Source organism: Rattus norvegicus, chromosome 13, assembly GCF_021556685.1.
Source record: "Rattus norvegicus strain SHRSP/BbbUtx chromosome 13, alternate assembly SHRSP_T2T, whole genome shotgun sequence".
Lineage (NCBI taxonomy): Eukaryota > Metazoa > Chordata > Mammalia > Rodentia > Muridae > Rattus > Rattus norvegicus.
The window spans coordinates 24,428,956-24,447,200 of record NC_141546.1 but is presented as its reverse complement, the minus strand read 5'-3'; positions in this window follow the sequence as shown (position 1 = coordinate 24,447,200).

Sequence of the window (18,245 nt, the reverse complement as noted above, 5' to 3'; positions counted from 1 at the left end):
AAAACTTCCCAGATAATTTCAAGAAGAAAAATGATGACACCTCATGAGTGAAAATAGGTCCTCTGACAAAATCTAATCCTGCTGTTCTCTTTGTTCTTCCTAGCTCATACTTAACAATTGAAATCGGTCCCATGAACTAACTTGATTTCCATAGTTATTGTTGTCAGTTTACCTAAGGAAAATGCTTTAAAGCCAACTACAGAGGTCTTTGACTTTATTACTATAATTTGGTGACATATACAATATAATTGACAAGTATTTAAATTATTAAACTTTGACCAATTATGTAAGAAATAGAAATGTAGATATATGTTTATTCAAAGCATGGTAAAACCCTGATATTTATAAGTCTGTTTTTCAATTTTCTTCTTTGACTTCCACATATTACAGTAAAGGTCATTGCAATGACAGGCCAGGACAAGAAAACTTTATCCAAATCAAAAAATAAAAAAGGCAAAGGAAGAAAGGCCTCAAGGATATTCCTAGCATTAAGCAAACCCTCAAGAGAATCTATGTTGATGTTTCAAGGCAAACATCCAGAGAAAATGAAAAATATGCACAAATATTTTCAAATAATCTTGTATATGACACATACATCCCCACATTAAAAACCTTCCAAAGAAGAATTATATGTTCAGGCAAATTCTCTGTATGCTTCTGAATGGTAATTATTCTGATCACTATTAAAAGCTGACAGAAATAATAGATAAGTAGACAATGTCCATCAGCTAGAGTTGTTTGTCACTGTTACATATCCAAATACTGCATCTTAGTCAGTTTTTTATTGCTATGAAGAAACACCATGACCAAGACAACTTTAAGCAAAGGAAGCATTTTACCAGGGGTTTGTGCATAGCAGCAGGCTAGAAGGCATTCTTCTGGAGAAGTATCTGAAGGCTTTACACTCTGTTCTGTCTGTCTGTTTTTAATAAATGTATTTGCTTGTTCTTCTCTCATATATTACATTGTAACCACAATTTCCTCTCCTCTCCTTCCAGTCTGTTCCTTCATGTCCCTTCTCTCCAGATCTACTACTCCTCCATTTTTCTTCAGAAAAGAACAGGCTTCCAGGGATATCAACCAAACATGGCATACATACCAAGTTACAGTAAGACTAGGCACTCATAGGAAGGCTAGATGAGGAAAGCCAGTAGGAGAAATGGGGTCCCAAAAGCAGGCAAAAGTGTCAAAGATAGCCTCTGCTCACACTCTTAGGTGTTCCACAAGAACACCAAGCTAACACAACTGTACCATATGTGCAGAGGGCCTAGGTCAGACCCATGAGGGGTCTGTGATGTCAGTTCAGTCTCTGTGAGCCCCTATGATATGTGGTCAGTAGATTCTATACCCTGTTTTTGTGACGTCCTTGAACCCTCTGGATGTTACAATCCTTTTCCCCCATCATTCACCATTTTGGTTTTGGATCTCTCTATCTCCTCCTATCAATTGCTAGGTGATATCGTGTATGATTAATGTGGGGTCCCACATCTGCTCTGCCACAAGTCTCAGGCTGCTTGGGGAGGCAGGATACAGGAAGTTGACTATGCTTACTCCATATTTCTCTTTGGTGCTGGGCTGTGGGAATCTGTGGAATACCACTCCGGGGGTGGGGAAGCACAGTCTGAGAGCAGGACACAGCCAGAGCTGACTTGGGGGTTCCCAGGCCTGCAAAGAGGCAGGGACCATCAGGTTCTCAGGCACTTGGCTGATGAAGATCTGAGAATGGAGTGCTCCCCACCCCCAAGCTGGATCTAGCCTGGGGTAAGGGGTGAAAGGGGGAGCTCCAGCTGAGCATGGTGGTTGATGCTGTGAGCACAGGAAGGCTTTCTTAGGGAGATTAAACTGCAGCTCTGTAGGCAAAGGCCTTCTTTGTGACTCCCCAGGGCAGATCCACTTACTGGAGTGGGCCTGATATTAAATACCTTCTGTAAAGGGGAGTGTTTGGGAAGGGAAATTCATTGGCTAAGTCTCCAGGCCTTTGGATACCTCATTATAATGGAGATCTATCTGTCTTGAGCCTATGTGACCTGTGTTCACATCCTTTACCTGTGAAGGGGTTTGGCACATTGCCTGACTGATGGAGGGTGTAGGGTTAGTGATGGGTCTGGTTTCCTGGGAGTCAGGTGAAACACCTACCATCCCTCAGGATCTCTGGGGTTTAAGCCTCCTCAACTGGGAACCAAGGTGTCTTTCACTGTCCCATAATATCTTTCCAATGACAATTATACTAGGCTCCCATCTATAACTGCAACAGAATATCATTAGTAATCATTTCATTGACTCCTTCCTCCTCCTCTTCCTCCTCCTTCTCCTCCTCTTCCTTTTTCCTTCCTCCTACTCCTCTTCCTCTTCCTCTTCCTCTGGATCTTCTTCTTCCAGTTGTGTTTGATTCTATCCTAGGTCCCTTGGTCTCTGGATTATCCTGGGTCCTGCCCCTTCAGGCACTGTCAGGGGTGGACTCCCTCTCATAGCATGGGTCTCAGGGTATACTAATGATTCATTGACTATTCCCACAATTTCTGGGCCACCTTTACCTCAGTACATCTGGAAGGCAGGAAAAACTGTAGGTCAAAGGTTATGTGGCTAGGTTGGTGTCACAATCTCCCCACTAGAAGTCTTGTCTGGTTACAGGAAATGGCCAGCTCAGGCTCCATATTCTCCATTCCTAGTAGTCATATAGGGCCATCCTCTTAGATTCCTGGTAGTTTCTATTGCATCTTCAAAATGCCCCTCAATTACAGTTGTCTCTCTCCTTCCCTTTCCCCCAACACATACACTCCCCTCTACCTGGACTGTCTATTTTTCCTTCCCAAGGAGACTCATATATCCCCAGCTTGAGCCTTCTTTGTTATATAGTCTATTGGTAGTAGCATATCTACCCTTTACTTTACAGATAATGTCTGCATATAAGTGAGTATATACCATGTTTCTCTTTTTGCACACAGGTTACCTCACTCGGTAGGATTTTTTTTCTAGTTCAATCCATTTGCTTTCAAATGTTATGCTTCTCTCTGTTGCTGATAAGTGTGCAAACTTGAACAGTTCCTTTGGAAATCAATATGGCAGTTTCTCAGAAAATTGGGAATTGGTCTATCTCAAGACCCAGCCTTGCCACTCCAAGGCATATACCCAAATGATGCCCCATCCTATGAAATTGACATTTGCTCAACTATGTACATAGAACCTATATTCATCATAGCTAGAAATTGTAAACAACATAGTTATCTCTCAAACAAAGAATGGATAGAGAAAGTGTGGTACATTTACACAATGGAATATTACTCAGCTGTTAAACACAATGAGTCTTTCAGTCTGATATACAGTTGGAGACAAAAGGAAGCTGGGCATAGTTTGAGTTTTTTAAACCTCAAAGTCACCCTCAGGGACACATTTCTTCCAACAAGGCCATACTTATTTCAGCAAGGTCATAGTCCTAATCCTTCAAAAATAGTGCCACTCCCTGATGATTAAGCAGTCAAATACGTGGAACTATGGGGGTCATTCTTATCCAAACCACCATGCACTGTGAGAATGAAGCAAAACAATGGATTCAATTGCATATTAATATATGTTTACTGTTAATAGTCTCTTCTCTCTGACGAAAGAAATTGATAAACCACTTGATCAGACTGAAAGTAATAAATGCTACTGCAAAGTTGGCGAGGTACACATATAGCATGATACTGGTTCCCTAAAGGTATTTTGTTCTATAAAATATTTTGTGTAAATTTTCACCAAATGGTAGTATGAAACATTCTATTTGTATTGTTATACAATGACACTATACACATAGCTTATTTGAATATACTTGATAGCTTTATCACATTTACTACAGGTGTATATTTCCTACTTGTGTCAAATTTAGAGCAATAAGAAGGTGACTGCTCCCTCAAGATCATGCTTAGGGCTTAGAATTAATGTGTGTGTGTGTGTGTGCGCATGTGTGTGTGTACACTCAGGCATACTAGAAGTTTTCATGTTACAAAACACTTTTATATTCACAACTAAATATGTCAAAGTCCAAGATCACACAAAACCAATTCATCTTCAAATTAATTTTAGTAGAGTAAATAGAAAGATCCTTATTTCAAATCAAAACAAAATGAGCCAGTGTGGAGTTTCTGAGAGAATATTCTTTGTTGTTAAAGGGTGAATTCTGTTTTCCCATAACAAAACATTTTTTTATCTAAAATCTTTTCAGAAGGTAAACTCAGGGTGAAATTCAAAGCCTCCCTTCATTCCCACTCCACTCACTGCCTGGTTCTCATTCAAGGTTCTCTCTGTCCCCTCTTTAAACAGTGCTGGCATCATGACTGCCTGTTTGCTATTTCTGAACTTGAAAAATGTTCTAAAACCAAGTTCCCTTCTTTTTTGTTGTTGTTGTTGCTGCTTTGGTTCCAACAGTAGGGGGTCTTCTTTGGGGACTAAAACATCTACTGCAAAGTAAACATTTGGGGACAGCTCTTCTATTTTTCATTGTCCTGCAGAGTGAAGCCGAATATGAAGTACACTCTTCCCATACCTCCCCATAAAAATGTGCTTTCTTAACTCTTGAATCAAATAAATACTTGACAATAGTTATTGTTATACTGCGAAACACAATCATAATGGTGGATGATATAAATTAGATTCCCAATCACAAAATAAGATGAAAGAAAAATTGGTTTACAATTCATGTAATTGAAAATGTTTTGCCTGGGGACATAGCTCAGTTGTAGAGAAGCAGATTGGTACTCTACCAATTGGATTAATTTCTAGAATCACAAATAAACCTCCATAAATAAGTAATATAAAACTAAATTAATAATATAGTTTATTTCCTTACTTAGTGTTTTAAATTAAGTGTGACTCTATTTTCAGAAAGAGTAGAACCCAAGAAAAATGTTGCTCAAGGAGAGAACATCAGTGGGAATATATGGGTTTTTTTTGGTGATTTTTTTTTGGTTTGTTTGATTGTTTTGTTTTTTTTTTTTTCAGATTGGGTATTGTGCAGTCACATATAAACTCACCAACATATGCATACCTATGTAAACCAATTCTCATTTATTTAATCTTTATTTAATTTATCCTTTACTGCATGAGTTATTACCTCAGAATTTCCCTGCTAAGGGGCTCTATTTCATTGAAGTAATACAACTGGTGACTTTACCTATATCAGAATTTATCATTGTGTTCTTACAGTATCTATTGAAAACCCAGTATACGTATTGATGCCTCTAGACACATGACTATTTGCTAATAGCCATCAATCAAAGTGAAGTAAACACTCATTCAGTAGCTGTGCTTTAGAATCTGTCAATCATCTGTCTATCATCTATCTACCATCTATCTATCTATCTATCTATATCTCTTTATGCATTTCCTTCTTCCCAGCCGTTGATCCTTTCTTCTCTACAAACTCCTCTGAACTAATCAGATGACTCTAACACCAAGCATTGAAGACAGTGCCTCCTACAACAAGCATAATACACTCAGCTTTCTTCATTTTAGTCCCACCTGCCATTTTGTTTTCAGTATTTCAGCTTCCAAGAAACCATATCTGCAAAGAAATTTCTTTTTTTTTTAACCCTCAATGGCCTCATTTCAAACCACAGAAAATTGTAACAAATTCATGAGAACATACAAGCATACTTGTATGTTTCTTTGTCTCTTGTGACAGGTAATACGAATGTCCCCAACATTTAGTGCACTGTTCAAAGCGCTTTCTTTCTGGTGTTCTATCCTGCACTTGTGTCTGATATACTATTTGTTTTATGTTCTTAGTCATATTTAGATGAAGAGCAAAGATGTTGAATTCCAGAAGAATAGGAGCATGTCTACTTTGAGAAAGCATTCAATAACATAATTAAATACTATTTTCCAATATGAACAAAAAGAATTAATAAAGAAAATATTACATACCAATAAGTTAACATTAGAGCTTTCAAACGGAACAAGCATATAATTTGAAATAATATATATGAATCTATAGAAAACTATACTAAGTGAAACAAGATAAGCATACCCAGGAAATTAACGCATTATCATATTTATATGTGTTCATTAGTTAGTTTTTGCATTTTTTAGTGCTAAAGCAAATGCCTGTGGAAAGGAATTTATTTGGGATCATAGCTTTAGAGATCTTAATCTTCCTCCATCATCAGTTGTCCCTTGCTGTGAACCTGTGATTACAGTAAAGCATCATGTACACAAAGAGGAGAGGTAAAGCTGTTCACTCTAGGGGAGCGAGGAAGCAGTATGAGAGAAAAAAAGAATTCAGGGACAAGATATGTTTTTCAATTGCTCCTCACAACTTACTTTCTCCAGGCTGGTCCAAATTTCTAGTTCCCACAATATAATAATATCATCAAATAATTAACCATTTAGTGAGTTAATACACTAATGAAGTCAGATTCTCTAGCATCTAGTCACCTCTTAATAATCCCATTAGCTGGGGACCAAGCCATCAATGCATTTAAAGGAGAAACACTGTACACAAACAAGAATAATATGACATCCAAAAATATATTTAACTAATATAAAAAGAATAGAAAGATAGATCCCAGGAGTTTAGGGCCCAGATGGCAATGTTGATCAGAGATTATAAAGTCTCAAGTAGGATACAGCTACATGAATGCAGTCAATAATAAATGCTGTATATTTTACCTGTATGTGTGGTTTGTATGTATATGTGATGACTATATGTATGTCCTCATATTTGTGGACACAAATCTGTGAAGATGTGTGCATACATTATAACAGACCCCTAGACATTTGTGGGACCCTAGATTTTAGTAAAATAGACTCTGTGATCAAAGTATCATTCAGGCCATAAATCTCAGTGTGTAGACAGCACCACTTGCAAAACAAAAACCAAAGACCTCATACGTCAAAGTCCATACATCTCAGAAAGTCTTAAAATGTAATAACCTTGCTTTTCTACTTCTGTAGTTTTACTTCTTGTTAACTGAAGTATGCCGACCTAGTATACAATTTTTGTTTTTAAATCTTACTCTGAGGAAGTCTTTGGGCTACATTGGGATACCAAACACCCAGTGTCAATTCCAGATGGGAAATAAAGATTTTGTAATGACTTAAAAACATTTCTGAGTATTCTTCTTTGGTAGATACACCACAATCCTTCTCAAGATCCCATCAGGATAGAGAAAGATCCCACTTTGAGACAGCAAGAATTTCAGAGCCCTTCAGAATGTGGATGAACGCAATGGTCAAGAGCCTCCTCCTGAACCAGCACAACCTGAAAACATTCCAGGGCCCCGGGACTCTTTGATCAATGGTTGCCTAATGCTTTGGATTCTGACACCTGTACACTGCAAGGAAATAATTTAAAAGTCACCTGTGTTGTCACCTCTGGTAAGTTTGTCTGCGGTGCCTTCTGTTTAGGATAAACAAAAATTAGGCTTAATGTGACTACTGCCCCAGCGTTCCTCTGGGAGCCATTGGAGACAGTACTGGACTCCCCTGGTCTATTTAGGTACATAAGTGTGCAGTGCCCAGCAGTAGTTGTCTTTACCTTGTGTCTCTGCCTCTTCATGTGTCTTTCTATATGTTTCTGTCAGTTCTGCTGACTATAGAAATATTGGAAACGGAAGAGGGAATGATCCCGCCAAACCCTTGCAGACTTCTAAGCACCGCCATTGGCACAGGATCTCCTGCAGTTTCACAGGCTGTAAGCTTCAGTGCTGGCACCCCTTTAGACAGCGGCAGTAGCTGCTATTGTTACTATGGTTACACGACTGGCAAAGGCAGGAATGGACTCCCTCTGCCCAAAAAAGAGTTTTATGGATAAGGAAGGATATGCCTGAATCTCACACGGAAAAGTTTCCATTAAAATAATTGGTCCCATTTTGGATAGCCCAGTGATGGTTCAAGCCATCTGAAACATGGAACCCTGGTCACCTCAATCAGTTTCTCTCTATTGACCACTTGACTTAATCTGGTGTGAGACCACCCCTGGTTTAAGGCTTGTACCCTCCTGTTGGGCAACAGAATCCTTTTGCTGGGTGACCAAGGAAATTCCTAAGTGTTTTCTCAGCACTGCCACTCCCATAGTCCTTGCTTGTTTTGTCTTTTGCCTCCTGCTCACATTGACCACAAAGGTATTCACCTAGCCTTCAGCATCTCGGGAGGCATTAGCTGAGCAGTCATAGTACTGGAGAGATTATAGATTGAATCCCCTTCTTTTCTCCAGTGGACCCAAGGAAGCAAGGGCAAGTGAACACAATAGGCCCACCATAATTATTGGGCTCAAGTCAATCTTACCTTTACCGGTTCCAAGAACCTAGCAACAACGCACCCATCTTTATCGTTTCTCATGTTCTTAACCTAGGTTTGGTGGATCACAAGAGTGACACTGGGTCATTGTCATTTGGGATCAGGATTTTCTTTACTGATATGAAGGGTCACCAGGCTGGAACTTGTGGTTAGGCTCAGGCACAGTCAAGGATGCAACCTCTAGAATCCTCTGATTCTATAGTCCACTGGGTCTGTGTCAGGGGCTGTAAGGACTTGAGAAGGGAATAGTTAGTAATTTTTGTCTTATGAACTCTTTGATATGGGATTCATCTGGCCATTGGGGGAAGAAAAAGATAGGAGTTTGGCTCAAGCACTGCTAGTTGCAAGGATATATTTTATAGTTACAACTATTAAGTAGTAGTAGTAGTAGTAGTAGTAGTAGTAGTAGTAGTAGTAGTAGTAGTTGTAGTAGTAGTGGTGGTAGTAGTAGTAGTAGTCGTAGTAGTATAGTAGTAATTAGTCAAGGTTGTTTTGGCAGTCCTCTTCATGAGACAAAAAGTTTCTGTATGACACTGGAAGAAACTTGATTTGTGAATTTCAGGAATACTTTTTTTAAAGGATAGCCCTGGTCAAGAATAACCTGAGAGAAACATACACACACACACACACACACACACACACACACACACACACATACACACACACACACACGGAGACAGAGAGGAAGCGACCAAAAATATAAAAACTGTTACTATTCTTTGTTCTGTTGGTCTCACTATATTTCTGGCTCTGGCTAGATTATTAATCCTTTACTCTTTGTCCTCAGTATAGAACTCTGCTTGTTCAATTGTCTATTTAGCGGTTTGAAACAACAACAACAACAATAATAAAATTCTTATAAGCTACCAATGCTACTTCCTGTCCCTAAATAAGTTCATGATTTGACTCAAACCCATAGAACCTTTGATGAATGTAACAGGGCCTTAGACCTTAGTAGGCACCCAGAAATTAGCACAATCATGAAAGTGCCGCTCAGGCCATTAAACAATATGTAAGCAGCACCACTTGCCAAAATGAAAACAAATACGTAAAGTGTCTGAATGTACTGACCTTGCTTTTGGTTGTCTGTAGTTCTACTTCTGGCTCACTCCTTTTGTTAATTAATCTATGCCAACTCAGAACATGGTTGTTGTTATTAGAAGCTCATACAGAGAAAGGTCCTGAACACCCAATATAGTGGCCAGCCAGCTAATAAAACTGTCTGCTCTTAATTGTGTATCTGGGTAAATTTCTCTGGTCAATACCTCACATTTGTCTGTGTATGCCTGTGGAAGTGTAATTTGGTATATTAATTATCTTACTCCAAGGCTCACAACCTTTTTAAGTGAGCCAAAGTCTTTCAGGTGAACCACAAGCTTCCAGACTGGGCTAGAGTACCAAGACAGCTTACTCTGGAAAGCCTAGGTCTGCTTTGTAGTACATAAATTAAAAGTAGCTAGTCATACCTATCCACCATTTGCACGCAGTTTCTGAGAAGCAAACACTTTATCCACTGTGCCGTCTCCTCAGGCCAGTATTAATATGTGAATTAATACAATTAATTCATAATTTCAAATGTCTCAAAATAAAGTTGATTTGTAAGAATGAAATAGATTTGTTGTACTATAGATTTAATTATAATCATTCCATATTGCATACAACATACTCTAACACATAGATATTTATAATTATGTTTTACTACTCACAAACAATATTAATAAAAATACAAGCTAGGCAATATCTGTAATGTCATAATTTAAATGTATTATGCTGTGGCAGGCCAGTCCCATGATCGTTTGATAACAGTAATGTGGTCAAAGCAAAGTGAGTTTAGCCTTGTATCCTAGAGAGCATTTAAGGGAAAAGCTATCTAATCTCCTCACTCTGGTTACTCTTGGCAAATTCTGTTCTTCTGATGCCCAAGTTATCTACTGTTCTTTCCCCTCGAAAGTCATTGCCAACTGGAAGAGAGGAAATAAAACTCATATATAAAATTATGAGCTCTGTGTAAAACTTAGTGAGAACAAGGTATTTATTCCACTTCAATGATTAGAGAAGTCTTCATGTTGAACAAAGGGCTTGAGAAATACCACAGTATTATGGAGATCTCCTTGACTGGGTACCCAAAAGATCCATTGGAATCCTTACCACAACTTTTATATTGCATTACATCTGCGTGTTTCTTTTTGTGCAGACTTCAATTTTATTCAGCTGTAAGATTTTACTATAGTCTTCCTTTTAAATGTTGTTACATGAAGAATATTACACATTTCTCTTTATGTCATATACAAGTGTATATGACATATTGACTAATAGCAATGGCACGCACTATCATAGCAAAAGCACCAATGCTTCATCATATCTTCCAGGCTTTCAGTCTTCCATCAACCATAGCTATTATCTGAGGAAAATATAATAACGCTCAACAAAACATCCTGTCTCAATTAATTAATCTCTTGAAATAGCTGAAGACAAAATTCAAGATGACTCCTCTGACCAGAAAGAACTTTGCCAGAAAAGACAAAGATTAAATTACTGTATAAAGGAATCTTTTTCACTAACCTTAGTGAAGAACAGGATAACTTCTCCGACACATAAAAATAGCTCTTTCTTTTTCTGAAAAATACTCAATTCTATTTAACCTCCACAAGGTGAGTTTGGCTAAGGCCATGCACCAGAAACTTTTTTGCTCACACAAAGGTGTTCTGTCCCTTTAATTCTCTCTCTCTCTCTCTCTCTCTCTCTCTCTCTCTCTCTCTCTCTCTCTCTTTCTCTCTTAGTTCTTTTCTATGTGGTTCAGGCCATCATACAAATTTACATGGCATAGTTCTATAATGGTATGTGTAAGTAATCCTTCCTTGAGAGCAATTCATGTGTCACATGTTACAAGAGCTCATTTACTATGCACTAAGTTGTAAATCTTTAGGACACTATCCTTTGCTACTGGCCACACTCTTCTTCAGGGAAGTACAAGATGCTCTAGTTGGAATTCTTTCAAGTCTGATCCAAAGAAATCACTGCAAATAAAATGTTCGAAGATCTGGAACCTGATCTGGCATTGCTTAGCGTGCCCAACTTCTGTTTGACGGTGATTACAGTGATGATCAATAGAAAATAGAATGTTGAAAATCAACTTGAGTCTATAGTAGATCCTCTGTCATAAAAGGCACATTTGATTAATTGACTTTGGAACACAAACATTTAATACATGCATAAGCAAAAGTAACTCTATATTCCAGAAAATATGTAGAATAAAATATGTATCTCTATAGGTCTTACTCTAATGATATGTAGTTCAATACCATATTATTTACAAGGATGTTTCATACTTACTATTATTAAATATCAAACAATAACAGAACGATGATGGTTATACTCTATTTAAAGGTGCCTGCTGCCTGAAAATGAGTTTGATATGGGGTTGCTTTAAAAACACTGAGACATGTCAATGAAAATGGACACATTCATTCTTATGGACTCAAGACTGGAATTCTTAGAAATTTCCTTAAAGTGGGGATATATCTGAATATCTTGACATGCTTTAGAGGCAGAAATTCATTCTTTTCTGTAGAAATTGAAACCCTTGACAGAATAAAGGCCAATAAAATACAAACATCCATTATTTAAGCATTATTCAAGAAAGTTAATCCATTATCATGAAATCAAATTGTGCTACCTAGGAAAGATGGCAGTAGCCATGGCTAAATTTAGAGGTATCTTCTTTCTTGACACTCTTATTTGGAACATCCTTAGTATGATGTCTGTCTCCTTCTAACTAACCGAAAATGTAGCAGTATGGAGAAGCCTGGTTAATTTGAAAACTAGGGATGATGGGTTAATTTAAATCTACCCAGGGTTATGACTAAATGGAAATTTTCACCGTGTGACAGCTGGTAAAGGAGTTTGCAAAGAGTTAGTGGTTTGCTTTTCAAGTAAAATATTAATGAAAAATATTCATAAAACCACAGGTCTAATGCTGTTTCTAAATACATTGTTCGTCAAAATAGTGCCAAGCTCAAAATATGGATCTCAAGAATGAAAAAAAAAATGAAAACCTGCAATGTTGTCAGTCAAAATAGCTCCCAGTTCTGTTCACAGCAGTGGCATGAAGAAACTTAATCTTAACCTCAAGTTTGGGACACTAGAGTTATTCGTTGATATTAATGTCCTTACCTTACATTTTAACTATACCAAGGTTACAATGGTTCTTAAATTCACACTTCATTTTAAAGGCTTGATCACATGCCATAGAAGGCATAGTTGCAGATGACCACAGTTACATATTTATCTATAATGAGACTCCTCTAGTCTTTTATGAGTTTTAAACTGTACAGATGCACAGTGCAATTGTCACTAGAACATCAATCTCTAGGGGAAAGTACCCAATGGAGGATCTTGAAAATAAATGCACTCTTTGCAAATGGGAAGGATCAGTGGTCTATAGAAAGTAATTTTGTGTTGCTTACAAATGAATTCCCAAGTCCTAGAAGGTAGAAAATTCATTATATTGCATAGCTGGGAACATTCTAAATGCCTCCCACTGTTTGACAGTGTTCTGGGAATGCAGGTGTCTGACACAGCCATTTAACCCTCTATGTTTGGCAAACTCTTTTATTCTGCCAAAACTAACTTAGAGGAAATTTAGTAATGATGAGTAAGTAAGGAAAGTGGATTACTATTCTCAATAATTTCAGAAAATAAATCAATTAGCTAAAATTAAGTAGCTATTCTTGAGAAATATAAGCAGAGAACATTTAGTAATTCAGATATAACATTCATCTCTGAAAAAAAAATCACACAGAATGAGAGTTCATAATTTTACCATAAGATCAGCACCATAATTTTAGATCAAATTTTAAGCGTGTCTCCAAGGTACAATATTTTGCCAGAATTGTTTAAACTATGTTTCTTAGTTTCTTCACTTCTTGTGACAAAAGTATGTAAGAAATGAAGGGTTTGTTTTTTGGGATGGTCACGTCAAAGAAGACATCAGAGCTGGAGTCAGAGGTGACTAGTCACATTCTATCTGCAGAAAGAGAACTTGCTTTTTCTTGTCTTTCTTTCTATTTAATATAGAACGCTAGAACACAGAATTGTGCCATCTCCATTTAGTCTATGTCTTTCCTCTTCAGTTAGACCTTTCTTCTGTAAAGGTCCTCGCAGACACACCATCACCAACACCACCAAGGTGTGTCTTCTAAGTAATTCTAAATCTAGTAAAGCAGGCAAAGAATGTGAACCATCACAGAAAGTACCACTTCTACATCTTTGATTAATGTCTGTTATAACATAAAGCAAAGCACCAGATTCATTTCAAAAATTTACCCCTTTAAATGAGGAAGTGTTTCATAGTTTCCACATCTGACATAAAGGCTCTTGCCTTTATTAGGACTAGGGAAGATGAGGAGACTGCTGTGCATGGTATTCATATCGTGGCTTCTTTGTATTAACAAAGAAAATGCTCACAAAATAGTCATAAGCTGCTGGTAAAACATAACTCTTAACTCTAACTTCCAAGGAGACATGAAGCTTTGACTTGTCTATTCTCTTCTATGTCTGTTTTGCTCATTTATATATAAAACATCAGTATCAGATTGGGGATTTAGCTCAGCGGTAGAGCGCTTGTCTAGGAAGTGCAAGGCCCTGGGTTCGGTCCCCAGCTCCAAAAAAAAAACAAAAAACAAACAAACAAAAAAAAACAAAAAACAAAAAACATCAGTATCATGACAGACAAAGAAATATAGTTGTTGTATATGTTGAAAGATAGAAATGTAGATTAAGGGAACATTAAAGGCAATAATATACACAGTTGCTTCTTTTTAACTTGTGTAAATAATCAGTAGCCAAAATGGATAAAGAAAACATCTTTGAAAATATGTACAGTTGTGTAGAATGTCTGTCATCTCAACATAATCAGATGTTTTTTGTTTGCAAATTATAAATTATGCAGAAGAAAGCTTCTTATTACTGGTATGTGGCTGTTTACTGTGGGGAGGGAGTGCCCATTTCACTCTCCTGATGCAAACTCTAAAACTGGGGACAAAAATAGAGCACATTTGGTGGGAGTGTCTGTTCTAGGCGAAATACAAAAGAAAGGCAAATGCAATAATTAGGCTGTATTTATGGGGCCAAAATAAAATTGCTGTCTCTGATTTCACAGCTGTTTCATCATGTGGAACTGCCTTTGTATCACTGCCTTCTAAATAATACACCCATGGGCTAGGCCTTGGAAGCAGGGTCACTGTCCTGAATGAAGGTCACAATACAGTTCTGACAGAAACAAGTACTGTGTCCAAAAGTGAACTGCCACCTTGAGAAGCAATCAAGCAGCTTCCACTGGGCTGACTGCCTCTAACTCCACCTCAAGGCATTTAGCAAAGTGGCAGCCAGTTCTTGATTAATCAGCAGAGGCACTAATGAACCAGCCTTGCCTGAGGTTTCCTGTGTTCTGTGATTACTAACTGCTTCTTCGGTGAATGACTTGGGGCCTTAAGTAGCAGTCCATGTCTGCATCCACACAGATATCTGATGAGAGATGAGAAAGTCCCAGTAAGTGGTACATTCATGTTGTCTGTTGTTAATCAAAATATGACACATATAAATATTTAACTTTGGAGAGTAAAATACAGAGATTGTTGGAACTTTTGCTGAGAATGACTGAGACACATTGTGGAGTGATTGTTAGAATCACGAATTCTCTAGATGCAATTCTTCCCAAAATTTCTCCCAAATTCTCCCAATGTAGCCAAGATACCTAGGTCCCCCAGGATACAATATGAATACTGTTTCAATACGTAATCAGCTCTGCAAATCTGGTAACTTAAAAGAGGAGACATCTGCTGCTGCTAGTGGACATACAATTTGAAATGAACAGTTAAGTAGAAAGCATTCATTTGGAAAACCACTCCAAGTAGCCTTGGTGATGTTCAGAGAATGATGACCCAAGAGAGAAGGTCAAACACAAAGCTTGTACAATCAACTAAAGTGCTATTGTGGACAGCTACCATTAATCCCACAGGACAGGTCATGGTTTCATGAGAACATGCTTGCACATCTCCCTGGGAAAGATGACTAGGTGTTCACTGCTCAGCTCCTGTTAGTCATTAGATTTAGCATCGAGAGGGACAGTCATGACTCATCGGCTATCACACTGATGGGCAGGCCCAACTGTCACCAGAGCAGGCTTCAAAAGAAGAGTCACTGGTGCTCTGTGTCAGCTCACAGGAAAAGGACAGGCACTCAGAATAGCCACTTCAATTACAAAAACCACCAGTACTTAATATTTTTCTTTATTCCTCAGATTAAAGTCTCCAGTTTTCATGGTTCTTGAATTTTTCTATTTACTCACAGAGTAAAATCCAAAGGAAATCACTAGAAAGAATTTTAAAGAGTCATAGATAAATCATGAAAGAGACTCATAGCCTCTGAATTCCCCAATAGTATTGATTGATTTTTCTGATAACAGAATCCTGGTCAACACTACATTAACAAAGACATTTTATCACATTTGTCTTCTTGGTCATTGTAGGACCTATCAGAATCTAGATTCATATATCTATGTCCATAGTAGAGAATTTTGACTTACTGTCACAACCAAGTTGGATTAAATGTGCATATTCCACTATGATCTCTCTAGACAAATAACCACTTCAAATATTTGTAGTCATCACCAGAAATTGTATGCCAGTATTTGATTTGGGCACTAGTTTTCTTCTTATTGTCAAAGAAACTATATTTAACTCTCTAAAAAGAGATGTGATTATATTATAACCCTAAAAAATAAATTATCTTTAAAAACATTTCACAGGAAGCAAATGCATACATATTTTTTAAAAAGACTCATGCTTTACCCTCTTCTGCATAGAATTTCACAGTGTGAATTCTATGCATTGAGCGTGTCACAATCACATATTGAGTTGAGGAAGTGCACAAGAAAATCCAAATGATGTCATTATTCAAAAACCAAAGGGATTACAAAAAGCAAGGCTTCCTGATTTTCATTAACTACTTCATTTGGAGTTAGAATTAGACTCAGGTCTAATTATTCTTTAGAGGTGCTGAAGATGGTGTTCTCGACTTTTAGTCTTGAAGCTGAATTTGGTGGCAGTTAAAATGTTAGAATCCCTGAAACAAATAGCTCCCTGTGTATGTCCCATCAGGAAGCAAATGCAAGCTTGAATTTATAAAGATCTTGGTGGTCGGTATCCTTGTTGCCTAATTGACTATTTCTCTTAAGTATGCCTCCAGCAAATAATTAGAACAAACAAAACATGTCACACTTTCCCTCCAAGTCACCTGTTCCTGGGCCCATGTAAACTAAGTCTTTTTGAGCAGTTAGATGAAACATTGGGTGACAAAGAGATTTCTAGAATTTAACAGAACAAAAGAATCTCTTTTTCTAAAACCTAAAAGGAAGAACCTGTCAAGCCTGCTTAACAATTGCAGCACAGTCACTCCTGTCTACAGAGCCCCTGGAAATTATGTTTAAAACGTGATTACTTCCATGTTTCCTTACAGCTACTTAGCTAAACAGTGGATTTCACCAAAAACCTTTATACTTCAAAGGCCATCTTAAGGAGTTGGTAAGTAGAAGGTCATGATATATGTAATGCCATATTTGGAAGCTCTGCAGTGGTCTGTGCCTTACCCACATGACATTCTGTTCGTACAACATTCCCCGAGTTAATACATACTCCAGATAGCAGAGTTCTGTAGCACTGAGTATTCTGAGAGCATGGGTGCTTATCAGATTTGTAAAGTACTCGTGTTCCTTATTCATCACTCGAAGAGCCAGTCCTGAGTAGACATCCTGATGTCTTCCAGAAAGCGACAGTAGCATAACACTAGGATGAAAAAAGAGCTCTGTGTCTCACCAAAAATGCAGACAACTAATGAGTGTCTGTTTATGAGTATGTTGTTCTTAAAATGTTTATTTGCTAAATTATGTGGCTTGTCCCTAGTTTTTAGTTTTGGCCAGAGTATCTTTGCGTTATTACAAGGAGAAAGTTATAGAGCTCTAAGAAGAGTGAATAAAATTCCTCAAAAAATTCGTCAACTCAAAAATCAAAATGTGTTCTTATATAAAATTATAATCTTTTCAGAAAACTAATGATTGAAGAGAGACAGATTGAAATAGATGAGCACTTATTCTAGTGATGTGTATCCTTATGAGAGAAGGATACAGAAGGGTCTTGCAAAGATGAGGTAGAGAGTGTAGTGATCTGGATTGATATGAAATGCTCCTGAAAAGCCAGATATTGAAGTGTTTGTTTCCAATGTTATGTCTGAAAGTGGGATGTTGGGAAAGTTATTACATCCCAAAGGATATGGTGTTACCATTGAATTAACTCACTGATGGACTCCTACTTTGATAGTATGATTGCAAATTAGGAAACTTGTTTTAGGAGAAAGGAAAGTGTTAATCCTACCAGGCAAGATTAAGATCACTATCAAAATTTTGAGCCAGATTTATAGTTAGCTTAATTCTTATTAGGATGCATCTAAGAGGTGCCCATCAACTGACTACTAAATTGCGTTAAAAAGACAGCCCAAGATTCCATTTCTTGTGCCCTTTTAAAGAGTAAAACCATAAGTAGTTGCTAAGCAGATTTACAAAAGAGAGAGAATAGAGCAATAAAGTACAAAAACATCTCAAAAAACAAAAACAAAAAAAACCCCACCATGTAGTCATTACAATATTAAAGGTGGTGATTAAGAAGGGAGGGTCAGAGTGTTCTCAAAAACCAGTTAAGGTCATAGGTAGGGCAGGGCAGGCTCTAAGAACAGACTTAAGAACAGAGACACAGTTGTTACAGTAAATGGAAACTTATTTTTACCAGTACAACATAATCGCACTTACCTTCAAAATGGATTTGGGCAAGTTTCTCAAAAGTAGCTCATTGAGTTCAGTCCCTGAAGGACATGTCTAGTCCCTTGCTCATCCTACCTCCTATCTACTGCACAGTGAAAAG